This window comes from Pseudopipra pipra, chromosome 1 (genome assembly GCF_036250125.1).
Source record: "Pseudopipra pipra isolate bDixPip1 chromosome 1, bDixPip1.hap1, whole genome shotgun sequence".
In the NCBI taxonomy this organism is placed as follows: domain Eukaryota; kingdom Metazoa; phylum Chordata; class Aves; order Passeriformes; family Pipridae; genus Pseudopipra; species Pseudopipra pipra.
This window is the reverse complement of record NC_087549.1, coordinates 18,812,332-18,829,401: the sequence shown is the minus strand read 5'-3', so window position 1 is coordinate 18,829,401 and position 17,070 is coordinate 18,812,332. Positions and strand designations below refer to the sequence as shown.

The 17,070-nt window shown below is 38.3% G+C and overlaps 1 protein-coding gene and 1 long non-coding RNA gene across 3 annotated transcripts in view; one reads left to right on the top strand and one right to left on the bottom strand.

Moving 5' to 3' along the window:
* The window catches only part of OXR1 (oxidation resistance 1), a 263,034-nt gene that overhangs the window by 170,909 nt on the left and 75,055 nt on the right, over positions 1-17,070 (top strand). The gene's annotated exons all lie outside the window — the stretch shown is intronic.
* On the bottom strand, positions 3,134-17,017 carry LOC135410274 (uncharacterized). Its single transcript, XR_010428596.1, has 2 exons — positions 16,541-17,017; positions 3,134-6,027 (listed from the first exon to the last, which is right to left on the bottom strand). It is a non-coding gene; the product is annotated as an uncharacterized LOC135410274 (long non-coding RNA).

Below are 17,070 nucleotides of genomic sequence, written 5' to 3'. Positions count from 1 at the left end.
TAAAGCCAGCATCAGAGATTGTATCTTCTTAGAGGTCAGCAATGCAAGATTTGTTCCTGTACATATAAGGAATTCATTCAGGATATGTGAATCATGGTACTGTGTCCTTTCTTTGGAAAATCATGCCATGATACTTCATGCCCTTTCTTCAGAAAATCATATCAGGTGTGGTAAATAACTGCTTTCTTTGCTTGTAAATCTTGTCCTGCAGAACACTAGCTGTGGGTTGTAATGGAATATACAGCCTTAAATGTTCACACTCTTTGTCAAACCTTCTTAACAGTAAAAGAAAAGGCTGCAGGACTTAATTTCTTGTGAGTGGAATGGTTCTTAGCTTATTCCCCCAACATCCACACTGAAGGATCCAGTACACAGTCCTTCATATTAAAAGGAATCAAGTGAGACCAAGCATTTAAGAAAAGCAGCCTCTAAAGATGCTATTTGATACTAAGCTAATACACAATTTGGTGTCTCCTCAATGCAGATTTAGGCACTTTAAGTATATCTCTATCTTCAGCTGTGTAAAAATGTTATTATCTCAGACAGTGGTTATATGGGAAAAGAGACTGTTCTTATTAACACAGATATCAAAAATAAGGGAGGTGGAAAAATTAAGCATTTCACACTGTAACTCTGAAAACAGCTGTACTTTGTTCATGAGAGGTAACATGTCTCCTTGAGAAAACTGGGTGAGTCATGCAGTGTATTACTTTTTTCTAATAATGCAGTTTTAATTGACAGCCGTATTTTGAAAGGTAATTTTTTTGAAGGGATTGTTTGTAAACTTTCTTTTTAATATTTTGTTTAGTGGTTATGCAAAGAATAAGATTTCCAAGTAGGCAATCCACAATTTGTTTATCGTCATACATGAAAACACTTTCCCACTTATAGTTTTCTGCTGTCCCCTTGCTTGCTTGTTTGTTTGATCAGTTATTAGAGAAATCAGTTTTGATTTGATCAGTTATTAGTTTTCTCACTAGAACTTCAAGAGCTCAGTCTCCACTTGTGCAATGTTCTCTTTTCATGGAGTGAACCACCACACTTTCATTACAGAACCAGCCCACTGAACATCTGAAAGCTTAATTTAGAGATGTACAATGGCATTAGTTAAAACCTTTCCTGTGTTTTATATAAGTAAAACCAAGAAAGAGAAAAAAAGACTTCTGAGGAATGTAAGTTACTGAAGTACAACAGAATCAATCACATACTACTTTGCTGTAAGTAGTGTAGTGTTTCACAGTATCATTCAAGTGCTAACTGATGAAAGGAGAATTTATTTCACTTACTGATAGCTGTTCACTGAAATTCACTCCTTTTCTTCCCTTCTAACAACATTATTACTACCTGTAACAGGGAGTAAATATGAAGAGCAGTATCTCAGGTAAGTTTGGGTGAGATAGCACATCTCTCAATATGAAAGAAAGTAAGAAGAGTGTAATCTGAAAATGGTTTGAAATCAGCCCTATGGATCTATTTGCACTTAACCTTAGACTAATATTTGGATTTTCTTCTTGAATCATGAGTTCTGGAAAACAAAAGGATCTTACAGACACTGCAGATCAGTCTGAAGATCCTGCTGTTAAAGAAATCCAATGCTGCATTATATATGTAGATGCAATGTAATAATTTTTACGGAGTGCCTTTTGACTCACAGCAGGGCTGACTGGGCAACATGGTTATGCTTCCATTGCCACTTCTTCAAGATTCTGTTTTGACACTAAATCTAAAAAAGTGTTAAAAGTGCAGTTCATTTAAAGGGGAGTGACAGAGAACGCAGTGGTACTAACATCTGACTATATGAAAGTTTTAGTTAAGAAAAGCAAAAAATTGATTTTGGGGGAGGAAAGGACTATTGCTTGGCTATGAAACAAACATAGCTGCTCTACTTTTTAATATTTATAAGAGTTTTTTACTCTCAAATGATGCAAATGACTTTGTAAAATGCAAGAGGCATGGCAGACCACAAAATTTAGCAAGATTTCCCTATCTGCAATATGCCGTGGCAATATGCCCTCGGAGATCTAATTACCTCTTTCAAAAGACTTGTGTGATTGTGCAAGCTGCACACAATTGTTCCTAATTTTTTTTCTTTGGGATAATAATGTTGATACTTGAAGAAGGATCTTGCTATAAAATCAAATGGAAAAGCATTTAAACAGTCAAAACTCTTCTGTGGATATCAAACGTTTACCAGGACAGAATATCACCTAGGCTAACTACTCACTGATGCTACTTTGTTGACTGAGACACCGTTGTCCTGATTCAGACCAGTTTACAAAATGGAAAGACATCTTCCACATCCAGACCATTTGGTCATGGGTACCACCTAGTCATGTTGAAAGCAGATCATTAATTGCTCCTGAAATCCTTGTTTATATCACCACTAGAGGCTTACTCCTCTTAGCTATTTCATTCAGGAAAAACTTCTCTATGCATGTGCTAAACCACACGTCCAGGGCCCTGCAGCACTTACAAGCTTGTTTTGCAGGCTTACATGCAGTCCATGGAGGAGGGGTGGGGAATGTTTATGGTACCAGCAAGTCCTTGTGTCATCCAGTCTGAATAACCCTGGAAAGTGAATGCTACAGCTAGCTCGTGCTCCCTTATGTCATCACGCCTATTAAAAGTAATATTACATGTTAAGTCTGTTGAGAAATAGTGAAATGTGCTGTCTAAAAATTCTAATTGACCTCAACATTTTTGATCACGTAAGGAAACACTGCATGCATGAAAACCCATATAAAATGAGACTGTATCTTGTTTTCCACTTGCTAGCTTCAAAATGTAAAGGCAAAACATTAGTCTTTCACAGAAACTACAGAAAGGCCAATACTATTTAGTTTGAAACTTATTATGCATCTCCTTTGAAAGAATACTGTTTTTCTGTGAGTTACAAAAGACATCTGCTTCTAAAAGAATTATTGCTTGAAATAAAATATTTAACGTCAGAAATGGTGTTTAGTTTGATATCCTTATGCAGAGTATGCTGAATATAAATTCCATAGTAAAAGGCCTGGATATCTTATGGTACTGAGGCTAAAATAATTTTTTAGAGGAGAATATCTTCATTTAAAACTTACTCATTTCATGTAACTTGGAAATGTGCATCATGAAAACAAGTGGTGCACTTACATTAAATAAAATTAGAGATATATTTATTAAGGTTTCTGACAGTTGAATTTCATAAAAATGGAGAAAATACAATTCCTTTTAAAAAGTCCAAACAAAGTGAAACAGTTGAGTAAAGAAGCATATACAAAACAGAATAATAATATAGAATATGCTTAATCCAGAGGACATGGGAAGCATGGAGGATATAAAGAATGTAAAATATTTTTATGTGGGTGGACATTATGCAACTACTAATTCACACCTTCAATTTCTGTATTCATCTTTGAAGCAAAATCATTTAATCAGAAAGTATTTCATTATCAGGAAGCCAGGGCCTCAGTTTGCAGGAATCTGTTTAGATGATTAATTGTTTGGGCCTCTGGTTTGTTTTATATCTGTGTATTTTACAGACCTGAGTACAATCTCAATGCCAAATAAATCCAAATTGTCTGTGTCCCTTCACTTTTCCTAAAAGTGTTGAAAACCAAAGTCATAATAATGATGATATTTATTAAAATACTTTACTAATTCTGATCTTTCAATATCTGATTCCTGCAGTCTCCTGTAGGATGTGCAAGAAGTGGTTCTGTGCTGTCACTCCAGTTGCACTACTGAGCTATCAGAAAGACGCTCTAAAAAAAAGCAGTCAGCACTCTCCATGTTATCCCAAACTGTCCCACCAGCAGTAGGCCCCCTAATCTCTTAAATGTAACAGATCTTTCATTCCTGACAATAATTTTGCATGACAGTAAAATATTAATTTGGATTACAAAACAAAACCCCAACAAAACCTAGAATATAATCTTTCTTCCTAAAAGCCCTGAATTCTGAAGATTCACTTTAATTTTTGAAAACCAAAGAATCCCTTGTCCTATGTCTGCACACGGAGGAGCAGTTCTGTGAAACTCCTGTGCCAGCTATTTGTATTACAGGGTGTGAAGCAACATCTGCAGAGTCAGGGCATGGTCAGGCTCCTCTCCCTGCCTGCCAGCAAGCTTGGCAGTGCAGCTGTGCTGGCACAGAGCGATATTTGTGTGCAAAACCTAAACCTGCTGTAGGATACACTCCCTGCCCTTTCAGGATCAGCTGGCTTCTCAAGGCAGTCTACAGCCACTGTAATATATCCAGGATGTTTGGCAAAATCTTGTGGTTGTCCTCCAATGCTTTCTTTTTTCCACATTTGTTTTCCTTTGTAGAGCACAACTTCAGAGCCTTTAAGGCTTTGACATTTGAGAATGTCCTGACAGTCCATTTGGATTCTTTTCCATAAACACTTTATGTTTATATCTTCTCTTTAAACGAAGTTATCAACACTGGCAGTTGGTGAGATTTCCAGTTCTCAATAAGACAACTGTGGTGAAGCCAGACCAACTTGTATTCACTTTAGGAGATTAAAAAGGAGAGAAAAATGAAGGCAAAGTAATAGCTTGTCTCCCTGTCTGCTTCAACATCTGTAGCAATTGAGGTGTCTTGTGTCTCTCTGAGGCCCCAGACCTGATCTTCTGTGTTACCTCCATCTATAGAGGTCACCTCCTTCACACTGCAAATGACCCAAGAAAGGCACTTATCGAGGAATTCTCCTAATTCCAGAGCAAGGGGGACAGGGTGGTGTCATGGCAAATCCTTACATCAGAATGGCTGGGCAGGGTGAGGTAAAGGTAATGTTTTACTCATGTCGAGCTTAGTGTCCTATTTCCCACAGTGGCCAGAAGCAGCTGGTAATTAGGGAAAGAATACAGAATGAAAGGCACCTTGCTGGTATTTCCTCCGAGCTTTAGGCAGTCTGTGGCATAGGGGTTTCCCGAAACCAGAGTTTGTATCTGCATTCCTGTGCTTAATGGGTGTTGAAGGACATTCTGTGATTTTTTTCTAATTACTTTCTGAACCCTTCATAGTTTTGGCATACGCAACATCCTTCGTGGTAATGAATTCTGTGATTCAATTATGTTGTGTAACAAAATGTTTCCTTTTCTTTAAATCGTCTTAGCAATTTCATTACTACTTCTCTTATCACAAGAAATAGTGAATAATTCTTCCATGATCTGTTTTCTGCTTACCTACATTGTATTCTTTTCTCTGCTTTCCTAGAGAGAAGCAGCTTGACACTTTTGTTGCTCTTCTCAGCACATTTTCTGAGTACATTGCATCCTTTTTTTGAGTTAATATGGCCAGCAGTACAATCTATATTCATTAGAAGAATTTGAAAAGTAGTATAACTATATTTTTTCTAATAATTCATATTTATTTTGCATTTTTGATGTCTATGGACTGACATTTTCATATATTTCTTTATGAGATGGTAATAGCTCATTTAGAGATCATCATTATGTATATGAATAAACATAGTTATGCACTCAGAGGAAAACTTGTCTTTACTCTGCATTTATCAACAGTGAATGTCACCTGCCGTTTTGGGTATGTTTTGTATTATGAAACAATTTTTAACTTCTTTCAGCAGATTCGACTTTCCCACATAATTTTGTATCATCAGCAAACTCCATTACCTTTTTACTCTCTCCTTAGCCTAATAATGCTGTAAGTTTGAAAGCACGCATCTCTGTTGGGCTGCACTGAGAATCTTTCTTCCTCTGTTGTGATATCTGACCTCTTGTTTATTGTACTTCAAAGGATATCAAATGATGAGCCCTCTTGTCTTACAACAGCTTCATTTCCTTCATGAGGGGCTTTGTAAAAAGCTTTATGAAAATATAAGTACACTGCTATCAACTGATTATTCTTATCCATATGCTTACTGACTTCTATATAAAAGCTATAGATTTGCAAACTGAGACTTAAAAACATTTTCTATTTTACTTATCCAGATGTCTTCTAATTCTATTATTACAATTTAATTTCTTCATGAAGTCTTGAGTAACACCAGAAGTCCTTTAATACCACAGAGTCCATCAAAGCTTTCTGTGCAAAAAAAAAAAAAGGATCTAAGTGGGGATCTAAAACAAGTCTAAAATGTTGTGGTGGTTTTTTTCAGAATTGCTTTAGTGATCCTGTCCTGGTTTCAATGGGACTGAACTCATTTTCTTCTTAGTAGCTAGTACAGCACTGTGTTTTGGATTCAGTAGGAGAACAATTTGATAACACACTGATGTTTTGGTTGTTGCTGAGCAGTGCTTACCCTGAATCAAGGACTTTTCAGTGTCTCGTGCTCTGCCAGTGAGGAGATGCAGAAAAGCTGCAAAGGAGCACAGCCAAGAGCTGACCCGCCCTGGCCAAAGGGATATTCCATACAACAGAACATCATGAACTTCATATAAACTGGGGGAGTTACCTGGAAGGGGGCTGATCAGTGCTTGGGAATGAGCTGGGCATCAGTAAGCAAGTGGTGAGCAATTGCATTGTGCATCACTTGTCTTTCTTGGATTTCACATTCCTCCCTCCTTCTGCTTTTAATTACAATTAGTAGTAGCAGCTCTATCATTGTCATTATCTGTTACTTTGTTTCAATTATGAAACTGTTCTTATCTCAACCCATGAGTTCTATTTTCTTTTCTTTTATGATTCTCCTCCCCATCCCATTAGTGTTGGGGGGAAGGGAAAGTGAAAGAGGGGATCCTTTCCTTCTAGTGGTGTGGCCTGATGGAGCGAGTGCCCCAGGGATAGGATAGACTGTCTCCACCAGTCAATCTCCTCCTCAGTGTCCCTGATACTTTTTAACCTTTCCACCTCCTCTTTTAGCTCCTCTACCAGGCTGAGCAGATCATGCACCTGGTCACACCCCACACAGCTGTCATCTCTACTGCCATCCAATACCAGTCCCAGGCTCTGGCACTCCCTGCAGCCTGAGACCTGGACAGCTGTGTGTTTTCATGGCAGCTCCATTTATGTCTCCACATCCTTTCTGGTGAGTGCAGAGGACATAGCTCCCCGCCAAAGGGTAACCATCACTGAGCTCCTTCCAAGAGTATGGTGACCACTGACTGAGCTCCCCTCTGGAGCTGATGGCTGACCATGCCAGCTGCTGTGTCCCACTCTGTGTGATGTGCCTCACACTCCCTGAGGGTGGCTTTAGTGTGGATGGGGATGGCCACAGGCATTCCTGGCCTTCCTTGTGCTCAGTCACAGCTGCCTCTGAGTCAGAGCTCTACCACTCTCTGCTCAGAATGTCAGGGCACCTCTCTTGGCACTATTTTTGAAGTCTTGCCACTTAAGGAACTTCCCCTGCAATCCCTCAGAGCAATCCTCAACCACAGAGCACGTCTGCTGGAGCAGCCTTGGAGTCTTCTTCAGTAATGTTGAGCTATGAGCCATACCCAAGGCAGGACTTCAACATCAGATTAGTAGGAACTCAATAGGCAAGTTCCATGATTATTCAAATAACTGAATTTTTCCTTTCTATGTAATAAGAAAACAGAGCAAAGCTAGACAATAGTTTTTATCCCTTCTTTTCTCAGCATCACCTTTCCATTCACTGTGGTTTGCTGACCCTACTAAAGTTCATGGCTAAACTAGTACACTCAATATATTTCCAACCTGGAAACAGCATAATTCACTACCATTAGGACCTATAGCTGGAAGAAATAAGCTTTTAACTTCTGAAAAACCCACCAGTCTTATTTCCTTGATGAGAAGCGTGTTACTAAGGCTTCACCCTTAACCATTGTCAGTCAAATCCCTACCAATTCCAAGTCTTGATTCTGAGGCACTGGAGTAAAAAACCTTGACAGATAACCATTAATTACCTCTGAAAAAAACTGTATTTCTTTGGAATTTTGTACACAATATATGTACATAATATTTCGTCCTCAGATGAAGTACAAGGAAGACAGTGAGACAATGCTTTAGTCATTTCAAATGAAGCCTACAGAAGAGCTCATCTAAACAAATAGAAGGAAATTAATAAGAGGCAAATACGATCTGCAAAGCCCTGTATGTGCATAGGTTCTCAATGGTGCGTACGGCATTGCAGTTAAATGCAGCTGAACACAAGAGAGACAACATATTGCAAATCATTTCAGGGGGAAACTGTGACAGTAATCAAAGACAAGATAGTAAAATGTGGAGAGAGGCGGGAGTTAAGCTATTAAATCTTAGGGGGAAAACTACTGTGTATAGGATACAGTTTCTTAATTCAGAGATAATACAGTAATGGACAGCCTTCAAATGATTTAGCCAGCTTGAAGCAATTTGATTTTTGAGGATAAATTGTAGTAATTATCCCCAAAAGGACAGCGTGAGTAACCATCCACAAGTTTTCTACATGATATTATGGGAGCAAATGAATCAGGCATATGCTTGTGATGTGGTGCTGGTGGGGGAGGGGAGAGACACCAGATGTTCCTTAAGAAGCAAGATTTAACAAGAAAGAAAAAGCAGAACTTCCTCCTAATAAGATCAACATACTCCTTCTGGGTTTTCATTCAAAAGAAAATTTCAGGAATGTCCTGCACAGTTATAGATGGCTCAGGAAAAGGTATGTATAAAATGCTTTCACAAACTTACTTTACTTAAGGGAAATGACCACAGGTAACAAAGACTGGAACAAAATTGGGTCTTTTTTTAACTAATCCTTAATCCCAGAATACACTGCCTAAGCAGTAGCAAGTAAAATAGAAAATCAGTAATTCTTATTATGATAAGAAAATTGCATCCAAAAGGATCAGCTGTTGACATTAGACTTATTCTGGCTCATGATAAATTCTGATGATATTTAGAACCCATTCATCTAAAAAATGTCACTGTACTTCAGATGGCATTCCTACTTAGAGCTGGCATTATGTGTCTGTCTATCAGCTGTCCTTAAGTCTGTATTTTCCAGGTGTCTGAGAAGAATAATTTTGTTCAGATGAATTAAAAAGAACCTTTATCTTAGATATCTTCATGTCTAAAGGTTGCAATGAAAACTTAATCACCTATAACTAAAAGCCATGATGTTTTCTGAATTGCAAACTGATCTGGTGCCAACCAAATATAATGAGAGCATGTGACAAGCAGTCGATTATTTCATTAAACTGATAGAACCTGTTCGTTATATAGAGTCACCTTGAGGATTACTAGCATGCTTAACAATAATGATATTAAGGTATCTATTAATTTGAAGATTATTAACATTATAACTCCCAAGACAGGACTATGGATTTATAAAGTATGTGGCTTTTCCTATAAACATGAGGAATATAGCTGGTCATGAGGTGGCAAAATATTGATCACAAAACATTGTTCATGTTAATGACCTGAATCAGTGCTTTCATTTGAAATCTGAGTCATGGTATGATTGCTTAGTCTTCAGAAGTTATCTACAGCCGGATTAAACTGTAACAACTGTATCCTACCAGAAGGATATTCTATTTTATTATGAACCAATCCAGCAATGTTTAAAAGGTCTATTGTGAATTGGAATCTGGCTCTGTTGTTTCTGAGCAAGTATCAGCAACCTCCTTACAGCAATACAGTGCATTAACAACTTGATTAAGCATTTAGTGAGTGCTGAGGAAAGAATAGTTACTGTTATAATGCAAAAAGGAAAAAAAAAAGGATCAAGTCAATACTGTTTGCCTATGATTCAAATATCTGATGAGTAATCAATTTTCTGAACACCTTTCATAAGCAGTTATTTATCATTTGCATAATTTATGCCTCTGTGGAGGATGGGATTAGCTAGTAAATACTATGAAGTCATCAGTTATAGTGTCAGTGTTTTCTACAATTGGTTTCAAAACACATGATGAAAGAAAAAAATGTCAGTGAGTTGATGTCATGAAGACCTACTTTTCAGTGCCTACTGAAAACTGACTCTGTTCAGCAAGTGCTATACCTGGTGAGCATCCTTAAACTGCCTGGGTGTCTGTATCCACATGAACTTCATACCCCCTGGGGTCCAAATTCGATTTCATTAAACTCTCTGAAAGAACAGAATGTTTTGTTTATTATAAGCCACTATTGACCAGATAAATATGAAATGAAGACCTGGAGGTCATTTCATGTTTATTTGATAAGGTAGTCTATATATAGAGCTGTGTAATTGCAGCTGAAACTAAAGTTCTGCTGTAAACATGGAAAAGTCTCCATATGATATGCATTTGTTCTCAAGGCCATAGTTGAAAAATTTCATGTGGATATCACTGATAGTCTAACAGATGCTGGCATATTATTGTATGGATCATTTCCACATCTAAACATAAGTATACTTTGCGAAAATAAGAAAAACACAGATTTAGTTTTAGAATATATATTTTTGTAACGCTAATTCTTACACTGCTTTTTGGAAAAAAAAAACCGTAAATAAAAGTTCAGTAGTGACTACAATTTTATAACTTCTCAGGGAAGATGGATAACTGCAGGCAATAAAGCTTGTTATTTACCTGAATCTCTGAAAATTCAGACCATATGCAGCTGAAATTTGGTGCTTCCAAAAGTGTCAAAAAATTGTGGCATGTTTTTGAAATCTGATAAAGTTATTTTGCAGGATGAGGTTAAGTGGAGTAAAATACACTCACTTTATACTCACTTCTATTGGGTTTCATATGCTTAGTATGCATTCTTATAACTATGCTATGTATGCTAGTACAGAACATTTGTGAATCAATTAACATTTTTTTGTGTATGTGTTTCAGTAATGTCCTAGATTTGACTGTACGTTTTATTTGTATGGTGTTTCTATCTTTACTATCTAATTTAAATTATGGTATGAAGATTTTTGAAATCTGGCTGGAAAAGCAAAAATTGCTTTCTTCTCAAAGATGAAAAGGACTTGTTGGGCTGTCCTAAGTATAAATAGTCTTGCTTGGATTAGATTAGATACCAAACTGACAAGATACAAACCTGACAAAACCATAACATTTATGTAACTCCAACCTATATCTGAGGAGACAAAGCACAAACAGGTCAGATGTTGCAGTGGTATCTGACAGGAATGACTTGAAACTTTTTGGATTTGGTAAGACAAAAACACACAGTGAATGTTATAGCACTTAAATATTATGAAATGAAACCTAATAAGCAGTGCTTAGGACTGTGTGTTTTGGTGCTTAGATATATTGTAGGGGTAAACTGAGATGCCCAAGGTCTAAATGTTCTTCTCAGCCTGGAGAAGACTAACGTCTAGGTGAGGTAGCTCTATTTTATACAGCTTCTAAAGAAATGAAAGATTTCTTGAGTCAGATTTGAAATACTAATAAAGCAGGAGTTTGATTCCATTTTCTACTGAGAAACAGTAGAAACAGCATCTCTCCTAGAAGAGATGCTGTTACAGCTTCTTGTCTTTTTCAGTGTTATTTCAAGAACAATCATATACAAAACATAACCTATACTTGAAGTATCCGAGTCCAGAATCATGGACTGCCAAAGTCCCTTCTTGCCCATGTTTATTCTGTCTTGTCCCTTCAGTGTGACATTTTCTGCTGAACAGTGAACAACATCAATGGTCAAGAGACTGGCCCCCATTTCATTGTAATCTTACAGGGAGCTGGTTAGTAAAATCAGAATTATATCCCTACATGCTAAAGTCTGAAATTCCAAGTTTACCATTTCTGAGGCTAGTATGAAGATGGGAGTTTCATTCTTGTCAAGTGTTTAATCTGAAAAGAGGATGTGGTCTCGTGAAACTACAAACAGCCACACCTAGCCCACAGTTCTCTGTGAAGAACCTGTTTTAGACACACCCATTTACGTAGTGTCACCTACTAGTTACCTCTTTTCAACTTCTCCCAAATTTATAGTGCCACCAAATTTCCCTTTGGAATAATTTGAACCTTCTTAGTCACAAAAATAGATTTATGCAAACATTTTTACTTCTAGAACTGTGTACTTCCACACTTCATCCTTCAAGTTAATTGTTTCCTAAGGAAATAGGCCTGAGAATGTGGGAGTTCTGCATGCCTGAGTTTTGGTCCCTCCTTCAGGGACTGTGGGTGCATTCTGCATTGCATTTAATTTTTACTGAAACAGCATTGGAAACAGACTGCAGTCTATTTTTCTCTGTCGTAAGAGTTTACCTTTTACATGAGGAAGGAACAAAAAACAATTCCTGAATTATTTTACATTACTAAAAATAAGTTTCATTAAAAATTAAGAAAGAGGTTAGGCTTTTATGATGTTCTAATTCAAATTCCTGGTTTTGCCAATCATTATGGGTTTTGCAACCACGTAAATGGTAGGGTCTTGACCAGACATGGTAATTTAGAATACTTGACAAAGGCATACAGCATCCTCGTAACATGACATGAGAGTCAGTGCCTCCAGAATGACTAAGGAAGCTTAAATGGGGCATTTGGTTCAAATTGTCAAAATTACATACTTGCATATAGGTTGCATATTCCTTTGCATACAAAGGAATGCTGACTAATTGCCAAATGACTGACACCAAGACTGTCACCCCAGAAAGCATGTACAAACCTCATTTTTCACAAAATAGAATAGAGATTTTGTGTTACCTGGTATACTTTTGCCTGCAGCTTGGTAGCATTAAAAATTTGGCAAGATGAATTGCAAGAGGCCCATATCCTGTACACCAAGCATGTGAACTGCCCAAGCCCTAAGGAAGTTGAACATCATCTGCTGGTGTTTTGCTGGATTTGCTGTTGCAATTTGTACTTATTTTCCCAAGCAACAAATTTGCCACCGAAAAAATGATATCCCTACCACTTGCTGTGTTTTTATTTTTTTTTCTCCTTTGAAATTCTTTTATATATAATTATATGTTCAGACCTTGGAAACATTCTTTCCTCATTGTGTCCTTTTCTATTTGACCAAAATGGATCCCTTTTCTCTCTCGCCTACACCGCCAGTTCTTTTAGGAGGCAGCTCAATCAGCTCTCTGCCTGCTCTGCTTTGGGATCTAGCTGCACAGGTTGTGCAACAGATTAGCATAATGTGTTACTAAATGTTACATCATAAATGCAGGCATATTCTGTCAGACATTTCTGTAGCTACCGAACTGTCTATAGCACTGATATGAAGGCATCTCCACTTATACCACAGTTGCATCATCATTTTGACCTAATATGCACTGGCACTGAAGACAAAGAGGCTGCCTGAAACTTCCTCCCTTCCTCTCTCTTTCCACTGTCTCAGCCACGTCTACTCTTCTGTTGTTTTGCTTGTGTTTCCACAGGTGTTTACAGACAACTCAACCTGATCTGGAGATCTAACTGGGGATAGTTGTAACCCCAAACCAAAATAATAATAATAATAACAAAAGTTTAGTTACTTTTTACTAAACTAAAATGTACTTCTAAATGGATCATCTTTACTACACAATTCATTCACCTGCCAAATGAATACACTCATAGCGTGGGAATAGAAACAAGCAATTAAGAGCAGGTAGGACCAGCTGCTTCTTTTGGAGGGCCAGTTTTAAGTGATTGAGTTACAGAAATACACTTTTTTTGCACTGATACCACAGGCCAGAAAATAAACCTGGGAGAGATCCTTGTTGCACATTGAGAGATCAAATGTGTTTGAGAGATCAAACACAAATTTATTAGCCCTCCTTAGCAAAATTCTAGTTATTTCTGAAAATAAAGGTAGAACAATCAAATTTCTGTAAAGGTTTTCAAGATCAGTATAGGTGTAAAAAATTAAAAAAAATTGTAGAACCCACTTAAATTTGGTTTAGCTTTATAGCAAAAGGGACACACATTGCTTATTGACCTAATGTTCATATTACTCTTACCAATTAAAAAGCTGAAGAATGCTGCAAAGTTTTTCAGATGGAAATATGGGCTACAGTCTTAAATACCAGGATATCAGATTTTTAAAGGATTCAGTTTGGTCAGTTTTCAGACCAGAGGTCTTTGTCAAAAATATTGCTACAATGGGCGTGGCACAACTAAAGCACAGCTAAGTAGAAACAGCATCTTCAAGTTCACAATAGTATTACTGGATGTTTGTGTTGACAATGCCTTCTGAAGAATCATAGAATCATAGAATGGTTTTGGTTAGAAGGGACCTTAAAGACCATCTAGTTCCAACCCCCTGCCATGTGCAGGGACACCTTCCACTACACCAGATTGCTCAGAGCCCTGGCCAACCCAGCGTTGAACACTTCTAGGGATGGGGCATCCACAACTTCTCTGGGCAACCAGTTCCAGCACCTGACCACCCTCACAGTAAAGAATTTCTTCCTAATATCTAAACCTACCCTCTTTCAATTTATACCCATAAGCTCTTGTCCTGTCACTACAGGCCCTTGTCAAAAGCCCCTCTCCAGCTCTCTTGCAGGTCCCCTTTAGGTACTGGAAGGCCTCAGGTAACCTACGGTATTCTGGAGCCTCCTCTTTCCCAGGCTGTCTTCATAGGAGAGGTGTTCCATCCCTATAATCATCTCTGTGGCCCTCCTATGGACTGGCTCCAACAGTTCCACGTCTTTCTTATGTTGGGACCCCCAGAGCTGGATGCAGTACTCCAGATGGGGTGTCCAAGTGGGAGAGCAGAGTAGAGGGGCAGGATCACCTCCCTTGACCTGCTGGTCACACTTCTCTTGATGCAGCCCAGCATACAGTTGACTTTATGGGCTGCAACCATGCACTGTCAGGTCATGTTGAGCTTCTCGTCAACCAACCAGCTCCAAAGTCCTTCTCCCCAGTGCTGTCTCCACTCAGCCTGTTTTTGTGCTTGGGATTACCCTGACCTAGGTACAGGACCTCACAATTGGCTCTGTTGAATTTCATGAGGTTTGCATGGGCCCACTTCTCAAAGTCCCTCTGGATGGCAAATAGTATAGCTCTGACTGTATTCTTCAAAATGTAATAACTATGTAATGTTAATAATTGTATTACATCAATGCCTTGAAATTTATCAGTAGACAATGAGTGTCAGATATCTTAAAGATTAATATTACCTTTTCTGAGCACTGATACCTAAATGTGGTTTTTATAGTTAAAACAGTTCAACTGAAGAATTTGTTGTTGCTAAGTAAAACATCGTTAAATGAATGCTTTTGAGTATAGGCAATGATTTTCAATACTACGAAAATCACATTGCAGTAAAAGGTGATGTTTTTATACTTCAGTTAGACTATTTGTGAAAAAAACAGATGAAAGCAGCTAGTTATCAAAACATTTATCTTGAATAGTTTATCAAAATGCTGTCTGAATCTGAATCTGTAGCCTCTATCACTGCAGTATAATGAATAAATGCTGCCTCAAGTTGCAGCAGGGGAGGTTTAGTTTTGTTATTGTGAAAAATTTCTTCATCAGAAGTGTTGTCAAGCCTTGGAACAGGCTCCCAGTGAAGTGGTGCAGTCACCATCCCAGTAGAGGATTTAAAAGACGTGTAGATGTGGCACTTAGGGACATGGTTTAGTGGTGGACTTGGCAGTGATGGGTTAACAGTGATGATCTTAAGGGTGTTTTCTAACCTTAACAATTTTATGATTTTATAAATATGACCTTGGAAGAGAAAAAAGGCAAACAGAACTACTTCAAACCACAGAGAAAATACATGCAATCAATACAATAACAGAGGTGCATATGTGGCTGCAATACTGGTGGCCAATCCACGTTGAAGTTTCAAAAATGCTGATCACCACAGTTGTAAACTCATTCCTTGTGCAAAGATGTAGTAGATTTTGCCTAAAATAGAATCAACAGGGCAAAAGACTAACCATAACTTCTTCATGGCAGAAACACTGTAATGAAATAAAAACTAATTACAGTGTTTAGGGCAAGACAGATCTCGTAGGCAGAATAGTTTACATGCTAAACATCTAGTGGTGCTTAGACCATGCAGTGATTCTGCAGTTCCTGATTTAATCGTTAGTCATGGAACAGACAGATTACACATCCATTTGTACTGGCAGGTCTTGGGAGCAGGGAAGAGAGGTAATTCTGCTGAAAATTTCTTGTTCTGTGTCAGGGAAAAGATTTTATTTGTAAAAAAGTCTTGAACATAATTATCTCCTGAGTAGGAACTGATTTAAGTAGTAGAAAGGTTGATTTGAGTGTACTGTTTAAATCAAGTAACCCTCAGAATTCAGCACTCCAAAATGCTGACGTTAAACTCTGATTTAATTGAGCAGCTGCTACAAGTGAATAGGAGTTGAAATAGCTCAGCACTTTGTTCCTCTGTTCTGCATGTATACAATAGGTTTGGCTCAACAAAAGCATTTTTTATTAAACAATGCCTTCATTTGCAGCTAGACGCAGCATATAATGGCACCATACTCACATTAGTATATAAGCACATTAGCTTACAATTCTGCCTTCTCAAGGTCTATGTCACAGGTATAAATATCATTATATGGCTGTTCTTTCAGCCTCAGTACGTGCAGAACGCACATCGTAAGGCAGATCATCATCAGATTCAATGCCTTAGGTATTTCTTTTTCTGTTAAAATATTTTGGATCATGTTCCAGCTGGTTTTATTTCTTCAAATGTTAAAACATTCCAAGGATTGTGGGGACAAAGAATTCGAGGGTACAAATGAACACCACAAATCAAACGTCTTTCTCAAAAAGAAAGAAAAATTGTATACCTGGTAAGTTCTGCTGGAAGACTAAAGTAACCTAGTCAGCTCAAAGGTTGAGTCGGGTATCAGTGTTGGCAAACATTCAAAGGAGGGCACGGGGACATGGCTGGCTGGCACAGCAAGGACGGTGGCATCCACGATAGCAGGGACACTGAGAGGGAAGGGTCAAAAGAAGAGCAGCAAAACCACACAGTGTCACAACTAATCCTGTTTTACAGTCCAGTGGAAAAACATCTTCAAATCCACGGCTGACTCAAGATTTAAAAGTAAGAAGATCGGCTTGAGTCTTGATTTTCATGCTTGGGAACGCTGAGACAGGAAAGCTGGAAGTTCATAGAGAGCTTTGCAGCACACGGTTGTAAAGCAGTGAGCTTCCAGGAAACATAAACAACTCCGCGAACCGTGGATAAGTCCGTCGAGATGCACAGGCGGCCTGAGGCCAGAGGGAAGCGATGTCCCGAGTGCCGCAGTGACGGAGCGCTGGCAGCCCCGCGCCCCCGGCCCGGCCCAGCCCGGTCCGGCCCCGCCCGGCGGTG